At 40.1% G+C, this 15,357-nt stretch overlaps 2 pseudogenes; both read left to right on the plus strand.

The window, feature by feature from the left end:
* The first annotated feature begins 1,517 nt into the window (after window positions 1-1,517).
* LOC143853855 (cation/H(+) antiporter 15-like) lies at window positions 1,518-4,617 on the plus strand (annotated as a pseudogene).
* Window positions 4,618-13,297: 8,680 nt separating this feature from the next.
* On the plus strand, window positions 13,298-14,045 carry LOC143853856 (UDP-D-apiose/UDP-D-xylose synthase 2 pseudogene; annotated as a pseudogene).
* The last annotated feature ends 1,312 nt before the right edge of the window (window positions 14,046-15,357 follow it).

The following is a 15,357-nucleotide window of genomic DNA, read 5'->3' on the forward strand; positions in this document are numbered from 1 at the left end:
AATCCTTCAAATTTCACTAAAAACACTTACATATGAAGAAGATACATGGATTAAAACTTAGCCTACCTTACAAATCCGAAATTGACTTTTCTTAATTACTATTAGCTTTCCTAAGCACTACAAACACACAATCACATGAAAATAAAAGCATTACATAATTTCAAAAAATGGTTAAGACTTGTCTTCCAAGCTTCTAAGAAAGTAGGTAACTTGAGTCCCAAGAAAGTCAAGTTGATAGATGATCAAGATCTAGTGGTTAAGATTAATTTCCAACAGCCCCCTTTAAGCTAGACCACTACCATGCCGAGTTTTGTCTTCATCATGATGAATGTATCGGTCTTCAAAACCTTTGTAAAAATATCTGCAACTTGATCTTTAGTTTTGCAGAAGCGAACATTGACAACTCTATCATTTACCAAGTCTTTCTACAATACTTCATGGTATGACCAAACCTTTGGCAATGATAGCATTGAATTTGCGATAGAGGTCTTCCTCTCCCTCTTCCTCTTGTAGAAGAACCACCTTCATTTTTTTCATATTCTTGATTTCTTTCTCCACCATTTCTCCCTCTTCCACGAAAAGAATTTCTTCCTCTTCCTCTTCCTCTTCCTTTAGAGTCACCCCTAAAAGAGACTTGAGTTTGAAAAACTTGTTCTAGAGGAGAAGAATCAAATTGCTTCTTTCGTAGCTCATGGGATTGGAGCGATCCCAACAAACTTTCTAGGGATAAAGTAGCTAAATCTTTTGATTATTCAATTGCAACAACAATATACTCAAATTTTCGAGTAAAACTTCTAAGGATTTTTTCAACAATCCTTCGATCTTGAATATCTTCACCATTTACTCTCAATTGATTCACAAGAGAAATAACACGATTGTAAAAATCTTCAACCGATTCTGAATCCTTCATCCTTAACGCATCAAACTCACATCTAAGGGTTTGTAATCTTACCAACTTTACTTTGTCTTCTCCTTTGTATGATGTATAGAGTGTATCCTATGCTTCTTTTGCCGACGTCACCGATGAAATTCGTTCAAAGATGACTTCATCCACCGCTTGATAGATAAAGAACAAAGCCTTCTTGTCTTTCTTTTGATTGTCTTTCAACTCATTGAGTTGTTGTGGAGTGAGATCCGCTTGATCCTCCAGTTCTTCAATGCCATTCTCAACAATATCCCATAGATCTTGAGATCCATACAAAACCTTCATTTGAAGGCTCCATTGATTGTAGTTCTTGCCATTGAATCGAGGAAGTTGAGGTTGCAACATATTGGAAGCCATAATCAACCTTCAACCTATGCTTTGATACCACAATCAAAGTTTTGGCAATGAGGATTACCATGCAATCAACGAGCAGCATCTCGTACCACCTCCATGCTCAGAGAAACATATCAACGGTTCCCCCACCCTTGAGCTTTCCCCGGACTGCACCCTTTTCAGTCGGTGTATATAATGGTGATAACCCTTCCAATCACCATGTCTCTCTCTCTCTCTCTCTTGTTTACAAGCCTTCATCATGACAATTATCATACAGATACTCCAACGACTTCTCAAGCCACTCAGACAAGCCAAAATTGTTTCACAGATAATTGTAAGTTTTTTAACCCGAAATTTATCTAAGGACCAGGGTCCCTTCCTAAAATTTTCTGGACAAGTTTCATCATCATTTTCTTCTTCTTCTTCTTCTTCTATTACTTCTTTATTTGAACATGTTATGATTCCTTGATTCCTCCCAGGGCGTTATCATCCTTGGCCCATCATTTCTTGGACGCAACAAAATGTTTGTCAAATGGGTGTTCCTGCCTAGTAGTGGTCCCACGTTGATAATGTGCAATCGATTTGGAACCATTATTTTCCTTTTCGTCAGCAGAGTCAAGCCGGACCCAAGCTTGACAATGCGATCAGGAAGAAAGGCAGTGGTTATTGCTCTTTTTGGATGGCTCCTTGCTCTTGTATCAATATTTTCTATGGCTTCCATCATCGGCAAACATGTAATGGCAGACATAACCTACAAAGGATTCTTTAGGCTCTTAGCTACAACGATTGCAGCAACAAACTTTCCTGTTGCCCACCCTATTCTCGCCGAGCTAAACCTCCTCAATTGTGATCTAGGCCGACTTGCCATGGCCGCATCATTGATCACCAATTTGATTGCATGGGTGGGCTTTGTATTTAACGAAGCCTTAAGACGTACTAAGGGGAATGCTTTGGTATTGATTACCTACTTAGCGTCCTTGACTTTACTATTAATCGTCATAATCTTTGTCGGTCGTCGGCCCGTGATGAAGTCGATTGTCCGACAAACACCCACTGGTAGACCAGTGGACAAGAGGTACATTGCACCCATCCTCTTATAAGCATTGTTGTGACGTTCTTTTGTGACTTTATAGGTGCGTCGATAGTTGATGGGGCTTTGTTTTTGGGGCTGGCGACACCGGACGGGATGCGTTTGGGAACGACGATTGTGCGAAGTTTTGAGACTATCAATACCACCATTTTTCTACCATTTTGCTTCACTAATCTGGGTGCAATTACCAGCTTGTTTTCATTCTCTTCATGGAAGAGCTGGTTGGCATTATAGTTCATCGTCTGCATCGTCTGCAGTGGATACATTGGGAAGATGGTGGGGACTATATTAGCTTGCCTATTTTACAAGATGCCTTGGAATGATTCGATATCGCTTGGTCTCATCATGAACTTCAGAGGCATTTTAGAGTTGTTCGCATATAGTCATTGGGTTGGCCAACATGTAAAATACCTCTATATTTTCTCTTCTTTCTTTTTCGACGAAGCGTGTACAGTTGGATAGTTGGGCACCTAAATCAATTGCAATTTGGGTATCCATATATACAACTTCGCGTATGCATCTATTCTGTGTGTGTGAGAGAGAGAGAGAGAGAGAGAGATGAAATGCTAGTGCCCACAGTTTAACTTTCTTGTTTTCATGACTCTCATTAGTAAAAGGATTTCTAAAATAGATATTGATTGGACTCCCATGGACGGCGGCATCACCCGGGACTGTCACTACATGTGGGCTAGATAATTTGTGCTGCTTAGCACACATGTAGGGAACACAAGGAGTGAATGTCCCCATAACGCCAGCGTCTTCCCAGTCCTCCTAAAACTCATTCAAAAAATGAAGAAAGCTAGATGGTCACCCATCTATGCTTAGTTTTTCTGGTCACTGAGAATCCGGATTTTATTTTAAAATATTTTCAGTAAGTCCCTACACTACTTGTATTAAAATTCATTACACAAATTTTATTCATAAATAATCATCTTTGACTTCAAAACCAAATGAAAATACGGTTATATGTAAATATTTTAAAATTTATCAAAATTAATCTTTGATTTATAAACTAATTTGCGATTAGTTTACAAGTAAACAAGCAAAGTTACATTGTTGCTTCATGATTAAGTCATTAAACATTTGTATAAGTTTGTTATTATTTGCAATAAATGCTTGTTTTACTTACGGATCTTGTACTAACTCTTTCAGTTTATAAACATAAGTACTTATTCGGCTCTAGCATTCTCGAAGGTGATGATAACGGCCGTCATGATGCCCCTAGTGAGCATCTTAAATGGAAATTCAAGGCGCAACTTGGCCTATAATAGGAGAATGTTTGAACACTCTAAGTCCGGCACCGAAATTGGTATCCTAAAATGTGTCCATGGCGACGAAAACATACCTTCCATCATCACCCTTCTAGAAGCCTCCAACTCCACTTGAGAAAACCCTATATGTGTCTACGCTTTCCACCATTTAGAACTCGTCGGCCGTTCCATTCCTATTTTCGTAGCCCATGATTCCCAACGAAAATCATCGAACCCAACTAACGACGAGCACTTCGTGAAAGCCTTTCAAAATTACAAGAAGCACAAAGGCAGCCAAATATACATCCAATCATTCACCATAATTTCTCCTTACAAGAGCATGCATGAAGATATCTGCAAGTTTGCTTTGAATAAGAAGGTAAAGCTCATAATTATTCCTTTTGACAAGCAACGGACGATCACCGGCAATATGGACGCAATGGACAATGCCTTGCGAACTGTAAATCCTAACATCTTGGAAAATGCCCCTTGTTCTGTGGGTGTTCTTGTCGACCGGGGGGGTGTCGGTAACACAATGTGGGCCACCCAAGATAATTTCTCGTATAGCATCGCCATTATATTCATAGGTGGGAACGATGATCGGGAGGTGCTTGCCTATGCCTCCAGAATGGCTGAGCCTCACTGTGGTGAGGTTCCTTCAGGCCAATAGTAAAGAAGATTCGATGAGGGATATGCAGTTTGACAACAAGTTGTTGGAGGAATTCAGATGCAGGAATGCAGCGAATGAGCGTGTGGTCTATAGAGAGGAAGTTGTGTAAGATGGACCAGAGATGGTTACTGTGATGCGTTCCATGGGTAATGGATACGATCTTATGATGACGGGCCGAAAACAAAGTTCAAAGTCAGAGCTTCTCAATGGACTCTCTGAGTTTAGCGAGTCTCCGGAGCTAGGGGTAGTCGGCGACATACTAGCCTCGCCGGATTTCTTGGGGGGTATGGTTTCAGTGTTGGTGGTGCAACAACAATTACATATGCGAACTCTTGTATTCAAGATATAGGTGTATTTTAAGAAAGGTGTGTTTAGCAATCTAGGAGGGATTATAAAACTTTCATAGATGGATTGAGAAACATACCTGGATTTTTTCTTGCAATTTTATTTTACTGTTTGGTTCACATTATCAATTTTTTGTAATTCAAAATTCTACTATTTGGTTCATGTTTGTTAGTATTTTTATGAAAAATTATCAATAAAGTGAAGGGCACCCTTGCAAGAGCCCAAGTGCAAGAGTGCCCCAATCGATCCATGTCCCTAAACTGCAATCGGGGCAACCGTATCTTGGGAAAATGGCCAAAATACGACTATCTTATAGAAAATGGCCGCGATACCTTATTTTGTAGAAAGTAACCAAAATATCCCATCTCATGAAAATAACAAAAATATCTCCTCATAGAAAATTGAAAATTGTATCCTTATTCATAGAAAATAACCAAAATATCCCTAATTCCTATGAAGTAGGGATGGATTAAAGAAAAGGGTATTTTGCCATTTTCTATGAGATGTGGGATATTGTGGTTATTTTTCAAGCCATTTATACTTTTTTGGGGTTAAGAAAAGGTAATTCGATACCATCAAGAAAAATTCCACTCAGATGGCTTCATCTAAGCTTCCTCGTGCTGTTTTGGCGAGAGGATTCAAGCCTTCGCTCATTGGACTCAACGAGAAGTCCGAGAGAGGATTGTATGGAGAAGAGGCTATCATCCCACTCGAGTTATTGGTGCCTAGTCTTAGATTGGCTGTTAAGTTTCGACTTGGAGACAAAGAGAGCACGCCGATTGCGTAAGATCTAAACCATGCAGAGTGGATTACTTTTACAATGCTTTACCAGTAATTAAAGCTTGTTGAGCAACAACATTTGCTTGTGCTCGCGATCCTTTCACAAAACTTGCCCCGGATGTCCTAGGAGTCTGTCTAAGCACGCAATGATGGAACACCAGTAAACTGTTCATCATGGGACTGGACCCCACTAGGAAGAAATCCTGCAACTTGATCTAAACCCAGCGTGATTATGCTACCCAGTTGCTGATTAGTCTGTGAATATCTTTTTCATGATGGTTTTCTTTCTTTTTTTCAACTTTTTTTGAAATGGATTTTTTTCAACTTTTTAGTTCTTCAATAGTAAAAATTCTGATTTTTTCTACTTTTTAGTTCTTCGAAAGTCAAAATTTTGATTTTCCAGAGTTGATTTGGCTCATCCTGCAAACAAATCAGACTTGGGTTCAAGTTTACCCCTCAACTTCATTAGATAACATATATACAAACTGTTTGCTACTCTTTCCCTGGCTCTTCCTTGCATCCACTGAAATCGAAAGATAGGCAACAGAAATTACAATGGACAAAACTAGAACCAAGAGTATAGACATATTTTGATTTTTCTTCACATTACATATGTTTTTGGCAATCAGGGCCGTTCATTTGATGGGCCATCACAAGGCAGCCCAGTGGGGTCCAGTCCCAAGATGAATAGCTTAAAAGATACACTGTAGCTGGTGTCCCAAATACTGATGCTCCCTATATTGAATACAGTAATATACATGTTGTTGGAGGATACAAACCATCTGATTTCCATTAAAGTTTTCATTACTAAAACAGTTCTCAAACTCAAAAGAGAACACGCAAATATGCAAGTTTATGACCAGACTAATTGTTAAGCACACTTCATTCAATGGCCCAAAAGGTCCAATCGACAGTAGCTAGTATGCTTCAGAAGGTCAATGCTCCAAAATCCAACCTTTTGAAAGCACATAGATTTATCAAAAAGACGGTAAAAATGACAATCTTTCAAAAATAATATAATCGGTAATGGACAAAGAAGTAGTATTATCATCCACACCTTATAATCAAATGAAGCATTTCCAACATTGTGTCTGTTTTGATTGGTCGACATCTGCTGCTAAACGATGGCAGTCATACAAAGAGAATACCAAATTAAATACTACTATAGAAGGAGCATACCAAATTGTAGCTATAGAAAATGATGCAAATGATGTATACCTACTCGTCCTCCGCCTCCTCGTACTCATCTTCCTCTTCCTCTCTCCTCTTCCTCTAGCCGCTTTTTTGTAGCCATCTAATAGCAAACACAATAACTTAATAAGTAGTTATTTAACATAACATGACCTACTTTCATCGTATATACTCACAAAACATGAACCTAAATTTTGTTATATGATCATAGTTGTTTAAGAAAATTACAAGAGACTAAATTAGCATAAAAACAAACATTGGCCTTCTTTTTACATGTCGAGGCATAATGTCCTAGTTCCTCACAGGATTTGCACTTCCGTTTCTTAGGTTAGGATCCAGATGCCTCTATGCTAGATTTCAAACATGTTGGATTCTTTGGCCGGCCCTTGGTCTTTGCAATTGGTGGGTCTCGAATTGTAATATCAGGTATTTGACTCACGCTAAAAGTTTGACTGAACTTCGCTACCACTATCCTCCAAGTTACCTTGATTTTCTTTCTGCTTTTGTTCTTCTTCAGCAAAAAGAATATCACAAGATTCACTCATCCTGTTGAAAACTTTCTCAGTACCAAGTCCATCAACCAGTTGTTGCCATCATGAGATTAGACACCACCATTGAAATAGATTCACGCCAGTAGCCATCTGTGGCCTTGTAGATATTGTACCCTATATTGATATCTTGCCTCAATAGACCATCTCAACATATAATGCTCGGTGACCTTTTTCAATTGTTTCATATCCATAATATGAAGGGTATGTTTGCATAGTATCCATTCCCTCTCAAACTTATCACAATCAACTGTAACAGTCACTCCATAAGAATTATCATACACTACCCTACACCATTTACTCTTCACATAATTTCTGAGACCTACCGAATATTCTTTCACGGTCTTATCCTTGCTCAACTGGTCATACCAATAGCTAGTACCACCCCTCAACTCATCATGAAATATGTTAAACATGTTCCTCGTATAGGATATCCTTGCCTCTTTTTTCAATGGGCTATTCATTTTCATACCATCATTTGAATATTTTTACTTGGAATCTTCTTCATCTTCCGTTTACGACGTTAAAACAATACCCTATCATATGCGTTTTAGAATTGTTTACATATCCATTAAAGAAAGAATTCATGCTTTCGCTACATTGACTTGAAGTCATTCCTGCAATGAATGTGTTTCGCCAATATGCCAAAACCAAATGCTCCCAATGCTCCCACATCCTAGATAGCTAATCACCTTGCTCAATTTCATATTTACAAACCAAATGTTGATATTCCTTCTCACAGTCATCTATTTTTTTTTAAAATACCACCGATTATAATCGTGATTGAAATCACTAGAGGAATCCCTCATTCCTGCAACATGCTCAACTAGATGCCTGTGAATGTGCCATGAACAAAACCTATGACGGGTGTGTGGAAAAATTCTTGCATTTCTCATAGCCACATCCATATCAGTTATTATTGCACCTAGAGCTTTACCATGCATGTACATCAACTACTGATCAAATAACCAAGTGAAGGTTTCCTCTATCTCGTCAGCTAACAGCGCAGATCCAAAAATGTCAACTGTCTATGATAGTTCACTTCTGTAAACGGTGCAAATGACAGCGATAATCTATTGCTTTTGTAAGTCACATCAAATACAACGACATCACTGAATGTCATGTAAGCATCTCTAGCCCTAGAATTAGTCATAATATGGATCGGAAGGTTCCATCGGTGTCCAACTCCATTGAGAAAAAGAAATTTGGGTCTTCTGATCGCTTCTTTTGGAGACGGTTGGCCACTAAGATAGCTTCTTGGCCCATATTATTCACCATTTCTCTTCTCAAATGGGAAGCAACTTAATTTGTTGTTATCACCCTTGCTATTCTATCGTATGTTGAATTAATGGCCTTTGTCATCTTAGCAGGCGGCATATTGGTCACATTGAGGCAATCAATTAACATCTTACAACTTTCATTCTTATTGAATCTATTATGAGAACGGTGCATTTGCCTTTTGGGAGGGGAGGTCAGAATGTGAGAATGGATGTCATCAAAGGTCATCACTACCCACTTCGCATCTCTTAGTTTAATGGCCATCTTAGCTTTACAATCATGTTTGACAGCTCTACGATCTCTCATTTTCCTATGATCATCCACTTTCTTGTCCTTACACTTTTTCAGCCCCTCTCGGTCACATACAAATTTCCTTGATATCACATCCTTTGTTTTCACAGAAGTAGCTGTACTGGATTTTTTTACTCCAAAACCAATAGTTAGACCATAGGAATTGTAGAACTCATAGGCAGAAATTCAAGTATCAAACACTTGGTCCACAAATGGCTTATTCACAAGATTGTTCTCTCCATCAGCCTTATTGGGCGTACGAAATATACGACTGCCACCCTCATCTTCGTCAATCATATCAGTATCAAGTCATACTAGATTATCTTCATTCAGATTAACTCCATCATCAACCACAATTAGACCATGGGTGTCAACTTCTTCAATACCTAAGCCATAGGCTTGCGACAAAGCATCATTGACAAAACCTAAAGGTGTACCATCATGATCCTCAATACGTAACTCACATGATTGCGAAGAGGTTGGTTCCATTTTAGGTGCCTAAACATACAACGTAGGCATAAATTGTTAAAAATGAGGCTAAGAGATGAATAACAAAGGAATTCACTTAGTAACTGAAACAAGAGAAATATAGGAATGCAACACTGAACAAAACTGAAAAAACAAACATCTAAGACCATGAAAACATAAACATATATGTTCATTAAAACACCAAATTCAGCAACAATATCTACATTTCGTGTAATTTTGTTCGGAATGGAAATAAAATTGATATAGCACTCCAAAAACTAAATCAAGTACTCTTATAACTAAATTAAAAAAAAAAACTACATCAATTACTCAAGACTGTAAGATTTCAATCACAGAACTCAGACTTAATTCATAACTAGTTTGGGTTTTTGAGCATTGGCGATTTCCCTTCCCTTCTAACATTGGAAATAAAATCATTTTTTCAAACTAAATAGATCAAGAAAACACAAATTCCAAATACATAATTTTCATTCTATTAAAAGAGTTCCCACTATTAAACATCCGAACCAAAGGGGAGTTCCCACTTTATATACAGTAGAAGAAATGTAAATAACAACACCCGTTATTGTTCACCAAAGATTCTACAAAATTAACAAAAAGCTAGAAAGAATAACGCTAACAGAAAACTATATAATCATGAAATCAATCAAAATGGTTGCTCTCTTTCTCATAAACTAACATCGTGTGATTTTGATAAAAAAAAACCTACCATCGGTAAGAAGGATTAATAAGGTCAAATAGATATAGATCTTCGCTGATTATAATCACAACCATAGGAAAATGGAAAATGGAAAATGGAAAATGGAAAAAGCCCTTAGGTTAAAACCCTTTTTCATTGTTATTTCAAATGAAACCAAAATTGTTTTTTAGGGTTCAAACCTTTGGAGTAGAAGATGCGCTCGAGCTTGGGGTCGAAGATGAAGACGAGAGTTTGGAAAGAACCCTCTGTCGTTGAAGAAAAGCTCGAGCTTGGCTTGGAGTCGAAGGTGGAGAGGAGAAAGGCTCCTTGTTGAAGAGAAGACGAGTGTTTTGATCCGTCGAAGGAGAAGAAGAGCTCATATCCTTCAGCTTCAATGGCGTCGAAGGAGAAGAAGAGGGTTTCGAAAACCTCGAAACAGGTGTTGAGTTCCAAAAAGCCTCGAATGCGATGGGGTTCTGTTGTAAGGGTAAGGTTTTTTTTTTTTCGAAGTTACATTAACTACGGGGCCCACCGGAAGCCACCATAGCATCATATTTACTCACTCGAGTGCATATAAGGGGGTGCGCTCAAGCGTACCAACATTTTCCTATATATATATATATATATATATATATATATATATATATGAGAATAGAGTTCCTAAGGTGTCACCTCATATAGCTTATATGAGGTGGCGCTTAAAAACATAAGGGGCCTACTTTGTTTGGATGATCCAAAGCATTCATTTGATAGGCCCTCACATAGATAGGGTGTGCCCAAAAAATGAACTTCATAGGATCATCCTAACCCTTCCATTTGTGGAGGTTGAAATGGATGGGTATAAACCTCCATAAATTTGCCTATTTTTAACCTCCATAAATGGAAAGGGTTAGGATGATCCTATGGACATGATTTTTTGTAGGCACCATATCCATCTAAGGGCCTTTCAAATGAGTGGTTTGGATCACCCCAAAAATGTGGGCCCCTTGTGTTTTGTGAGCGCCACCTCATATAAGCTATATGAGGTGACACCTTAGGAACTCTATTCTCTCTCTTTATATATATATAGAGGAATATGTTCGTGCGCTCAAGCTCTATTAAGGAATGGTGCGCTTGAGTGCACCAATCACATGGGTCCCACAATTTCTGTGAGGATCCAAACCATTCATTTGCAAGGGCCTATCATAGATAGGGTGTGTACCAAAAATCAGCTCCATTGAATCATCCTAACCCCTCCAAAAGTGGAGGGCAAAAATGGGCAGATTTGTGGTCTGTCCATTTTGACCTCCACAAATGGATGGGTTAGGATGATCCTATGGAGCTGATTTTTTGTACACACTCTATCTATGTAAGGCCTTTTCTAGTGAATGCTTTGGATCATCCTAACAATGTGGGCCTCAATGGTTTTTGAGCTCAAGCTCACGAATATGTTCCAACGCTCAAGCTCACAATCCTTTTCCTCATATATATATATATATATATATATATGTGTGTGTGTGTGTGTGTGTGTGTGTGTGTGTGTGTGTGTGTGTGTGAGGAAACTGTTGGTGCGCTTAAGCGCCCAATCACATGGGGGCCCACTTTGTTAGGATGATCCAAAGCATTCATTTGAAAGTCCCTTACATAGATGGAGGGGTTAGGATGATCCTATGGAGCTGATTTTTGGTAGACCCCCTATCTATCATAAGGCCTTGCAAATGAATGGTTTGAATCACCACAGAAAAGTGGGCCCCATGTGATTGGGGAGCTTAAGCGCACCATTAGTTTGGTGCACTTAAGCTCACAAACAATTTCCTCTATATATATATATATGAGGAAAATGATTGTGAGCTTGAAGCTCATATAGCTTATATGAGCTTGAGAGCCCAAACACATGGGTCTCACATTTTTTGTGGTGATCCAAATCATTCATTTACAAGGCCCTATCATAGATAGGGTGTGTACCAAAAATCAGCTCCATTGAATCATCCTAACCCCTCCAAAAGCGGAGTGCAAAAATGGGCAGATTTGTGGCAAACGGTGTTTGTCCATTTTGCCCTCCACTTTTGGATGGGTTAGGATGATCATATGGAGCTGATTTTTTGTATACACCCTATCTATGTAAGGGCCTTTCAAATGAATGCTTTGGATCATCCTAACAATGTGGGCCCTGTAGACACCCATTTTGACAAGGCCCTAAAATCTCCAAAGTCGAATAAAACTCATGAAGTTGAATAAAATTTTGAGAAAGTGGGTCCAAATGAGCAGAGAACCTGAGTTTTTACCAATCCATTGTATTCATTAGTTGGTGCAAAACTCCCAAAGATTGTCATAACCCCAAGGAATGCGCCTGCAAAATTTTGCGGAAATCGAGTGAGAAATGGCAGACAAGACGAGCTAAATTGGTGTGATTATCAAATCTTGGCTGTGCTGTTATCATTTCCCTTATCTAAAGTAGGAGGGGGGGGTGGTTTATAGAACCAAAGGGTGTGCCACTACTAACCCCAAATGCAGTAACAAGACTCAAAATATTAGTCCCATTGCTTCCCAGGCACCCTCCCTATCGAGGAAAAGACTAGTTAAAATGCATTAGATGGTGGTTGTCCATGGAGGATGAGGGGGGGGGGGGGAAGAAAATTCATCATTTTCCCTTATATATCATCGGACTAGGGTTTAGGAAAGAAAAGCTCATTCATTTTTCCGAAAAAAAAAAGAAGAAAAAAACAGAGAGGAGCGAGAGAGGCGGAAAAAGGGGAGAGAGATCTTCTCCTCCGGCTAGCCATTGGAGCCCCGATTGCTGTCGTCCCATCTTCCCCCACGAAATCCAAGACCACTACCACCATTTTCTTCCTCTTCTTCTCCATTTCCTCTCCACCAAACCCATCTCATCCCTCTCTTCCACCCACCTCCTTCTCCCGCCGGCCATCCATCCATCTCCGGCCAGCCCAAGCTCGACTCCTTTCAACTTCATCTCCTTCGGCCAACCACCACTAGCCGCCATCACCATCGTCTTCCCCCCTCTGTTCCCTTCACTCATCCGGTCAAAACCCACCTCACCGATCTCCACCATCTCTGCAATTTGCCCATCGCCGGAGCTCCGGCCGTGCCCTCCATTCTCCTCCTCCACATCTAACCCCCATCTTCCTCACCTACCATTATCTTCTTCAAAACCCATCTCAACCATTCTCCACCTCCATTAAACCGTCTCTCAAAACCCACTTCGATTTTCATCTTCAAACCCATTTCAAAAAAACCCATCATACCCTCCTCCATTAAAGCCCATCTCAACCACCGTAGGAGCTCCAACACCGGCCGGAATCCGGCAAGCTCACCCCATCTCCGGTGAGCCATTTCCGACTCCCACTCCCTGCAACTCCAAACACAAACCCTACAAATCTGAAATCTTCTCACACAGAGAGAGAGAGAGAGAGAGAGAGATCTGTTTAGTAATGGCTTCTCCGGCAAGAGTAGATCTGGACGGAAATCCGATCAAGGCAATGACGATATGTATGATTGGAACGGGAGGCTTCATCAGATCTCATCTCTGCGAGAAATTAATGGCGGAGGCTCAGCACATGGTCTTAGCTGTTGACGTTTGTAGTGGCAAGATCAAGCACCTTCTCGAACCTACTCCTTCAAACCCTAACCTTCCATGGGGAGATCGCATCCAGTTCCACCTATTCAATATCAAGAGCGATTCCAGGCTCGAAGGTCTCATCAAGATGTCCGATCTGACTATCAATCTCCCGGCGATCTGCACCCCTGCTGATTACAACACCAGGCCTCTGGAAACAATTTACAGCAATTTCATTGACGCTCTTCCTGTGATTAAGTATTGTTCTGAGAACTCACTTTTCTACTTTTGAAGTCTATGGGAAGACTGTGGGTAGCTTCCTCCTCAAGGATCATCCTCTATGACAGGACCCTGCCTTCAATGTCCTCAAAGAAGATGCCTCTCCCTGCATTTTTGGTTCTATTGAGAAACAGAGGTGCTCATATGCTATTAAATACAATTTCGAATCCAAGCATAGTGCAGTTCGGCTCTTAGGCAGTTTGTTGGAAAAGCTATGGAAGAGGTATATGATTTTTCATTTAAGACTGGATTCTTTGTTATTAACCATCATCAAACTCTACTGCTTTCTTGCTTTGATTTCTCTTTGATTCCTTAGGTCTGTCATCCCGGGCTCATCCTCATGAAGCCTTCATAGCGTCTTGATGATCTTCTCGTATGCTTTATTTCTTAGGATGGCCGGTATCAGTAATTCACTTCATTTCTTCGGGATCATTTGTTGCATGTCATTTAGGATTCTCCTTGAGTTTCAGGATTCTGCTATATTTTGTGAGCATTTCCTTGGGCTTAGGCTATGACGGAATGCTTCTTGAGCCAACCCCTTTCCCTTCCTGCCTTAGAGTTTTTGCAGGTTAAGGGATTTCTTCCTCTTTAGAGTCTATCATAGAGAGTTTAGGAGTCTGTCCTTTCATATATGAGTCAGTCTTCAGCATAGGAGATAGTCCTTCAGTCTTTCAGGAGTCTGTCCTATCATCATAGGGGTTAGGATTCTATCCAACCTCTCATCAAGTCATGTGATTTTTATCCGCTCCTGCAAGGTATAGGATGCTGTCCAACCCTTGCAGAGTCGTGATTCTGTTCATTTCCCCCGTAAAGTATAGGATGCTGTCCAACCTTTGCGGGATATCTGGAGTCTATCCTACCCTTATGATGGTAAGATTCTATTCTCTTGAGTCGAAAACATTAAAAACATCTGAAAAACCAAAAAATCTCAAAAATCTCGAGTCATTAGGAGTCTGTCCTAAGTTCGAACTACGGATGGCTTGATCCCTAGCTGAGGGGTACGTAGGCAGCTCATGCTTGCAGCTGGCATCCTGAGTTCAGTCACAACTTTCACAACTTCTATAAGCTTCAAAACCTTTCAAACCTTCCAAAACTGCAAAAATTCTTCAAAATAACCTTGCAAACCATTTTCAAAAGATATTCCCATAGAGTTAGGAGTCTGTCCTAGGCGTTTGGGGTGTCTTAGAGTTAGGAGTGTGTCCTGATTTTGTTGATGTGCTGAGTCTTGTCGTGTGAGTGTCCTCAGAGTTAGGAGGCCTCGAGTCGTGGTCGGCTAGACACTTAGTCGATCCGATGGCTAGACTAGAACGCATTTAGATAGCCCATGATTTTCCTTAGGACACACAGCCTAGTCACACATAGGGTGTAGGGCCCACCTGCATTAGTTAGGGCATATAGGGAGTTCTAAAAATTACCATTCACTTGAACTTAAGTAATGGCGCAAGAAGCTTTAAAAACTAGTCAGGACTAGTTGATCGAGTCTAGGATAGCGGTACTAGAGGGTTAGGCATTGCAGTTTAGCATAGGCCGCCGAACTACGTTGACTCTGATTCTTTCCGAGGCCGGGATACGTAGTGCAGCTAGGATGGATGGCCATCTTGGTCCGAGTCAAGTATCACCTTAGAGTTTAGGGTTTGTCGTGTCGAGTCATGGGTT

Source organism: Tasmannia lanceolata, unplaced genomic scaffold (assembly GCF_043159265.1).
Source record: "Tasmannia lanceolata isolate RefF3 unplaced genomic scaffold, GAP_Taslan_0.1 ptg000020l, whole genome shotgun sequence".
In the NCBI taxonomy this organism is placed as follows: Eukaryota; Viridiplantae; Streptophyta; class Magnoliopsida; order Canellales; family Winteraceae; genus Tasmannia; species Tasmannia lanceolata.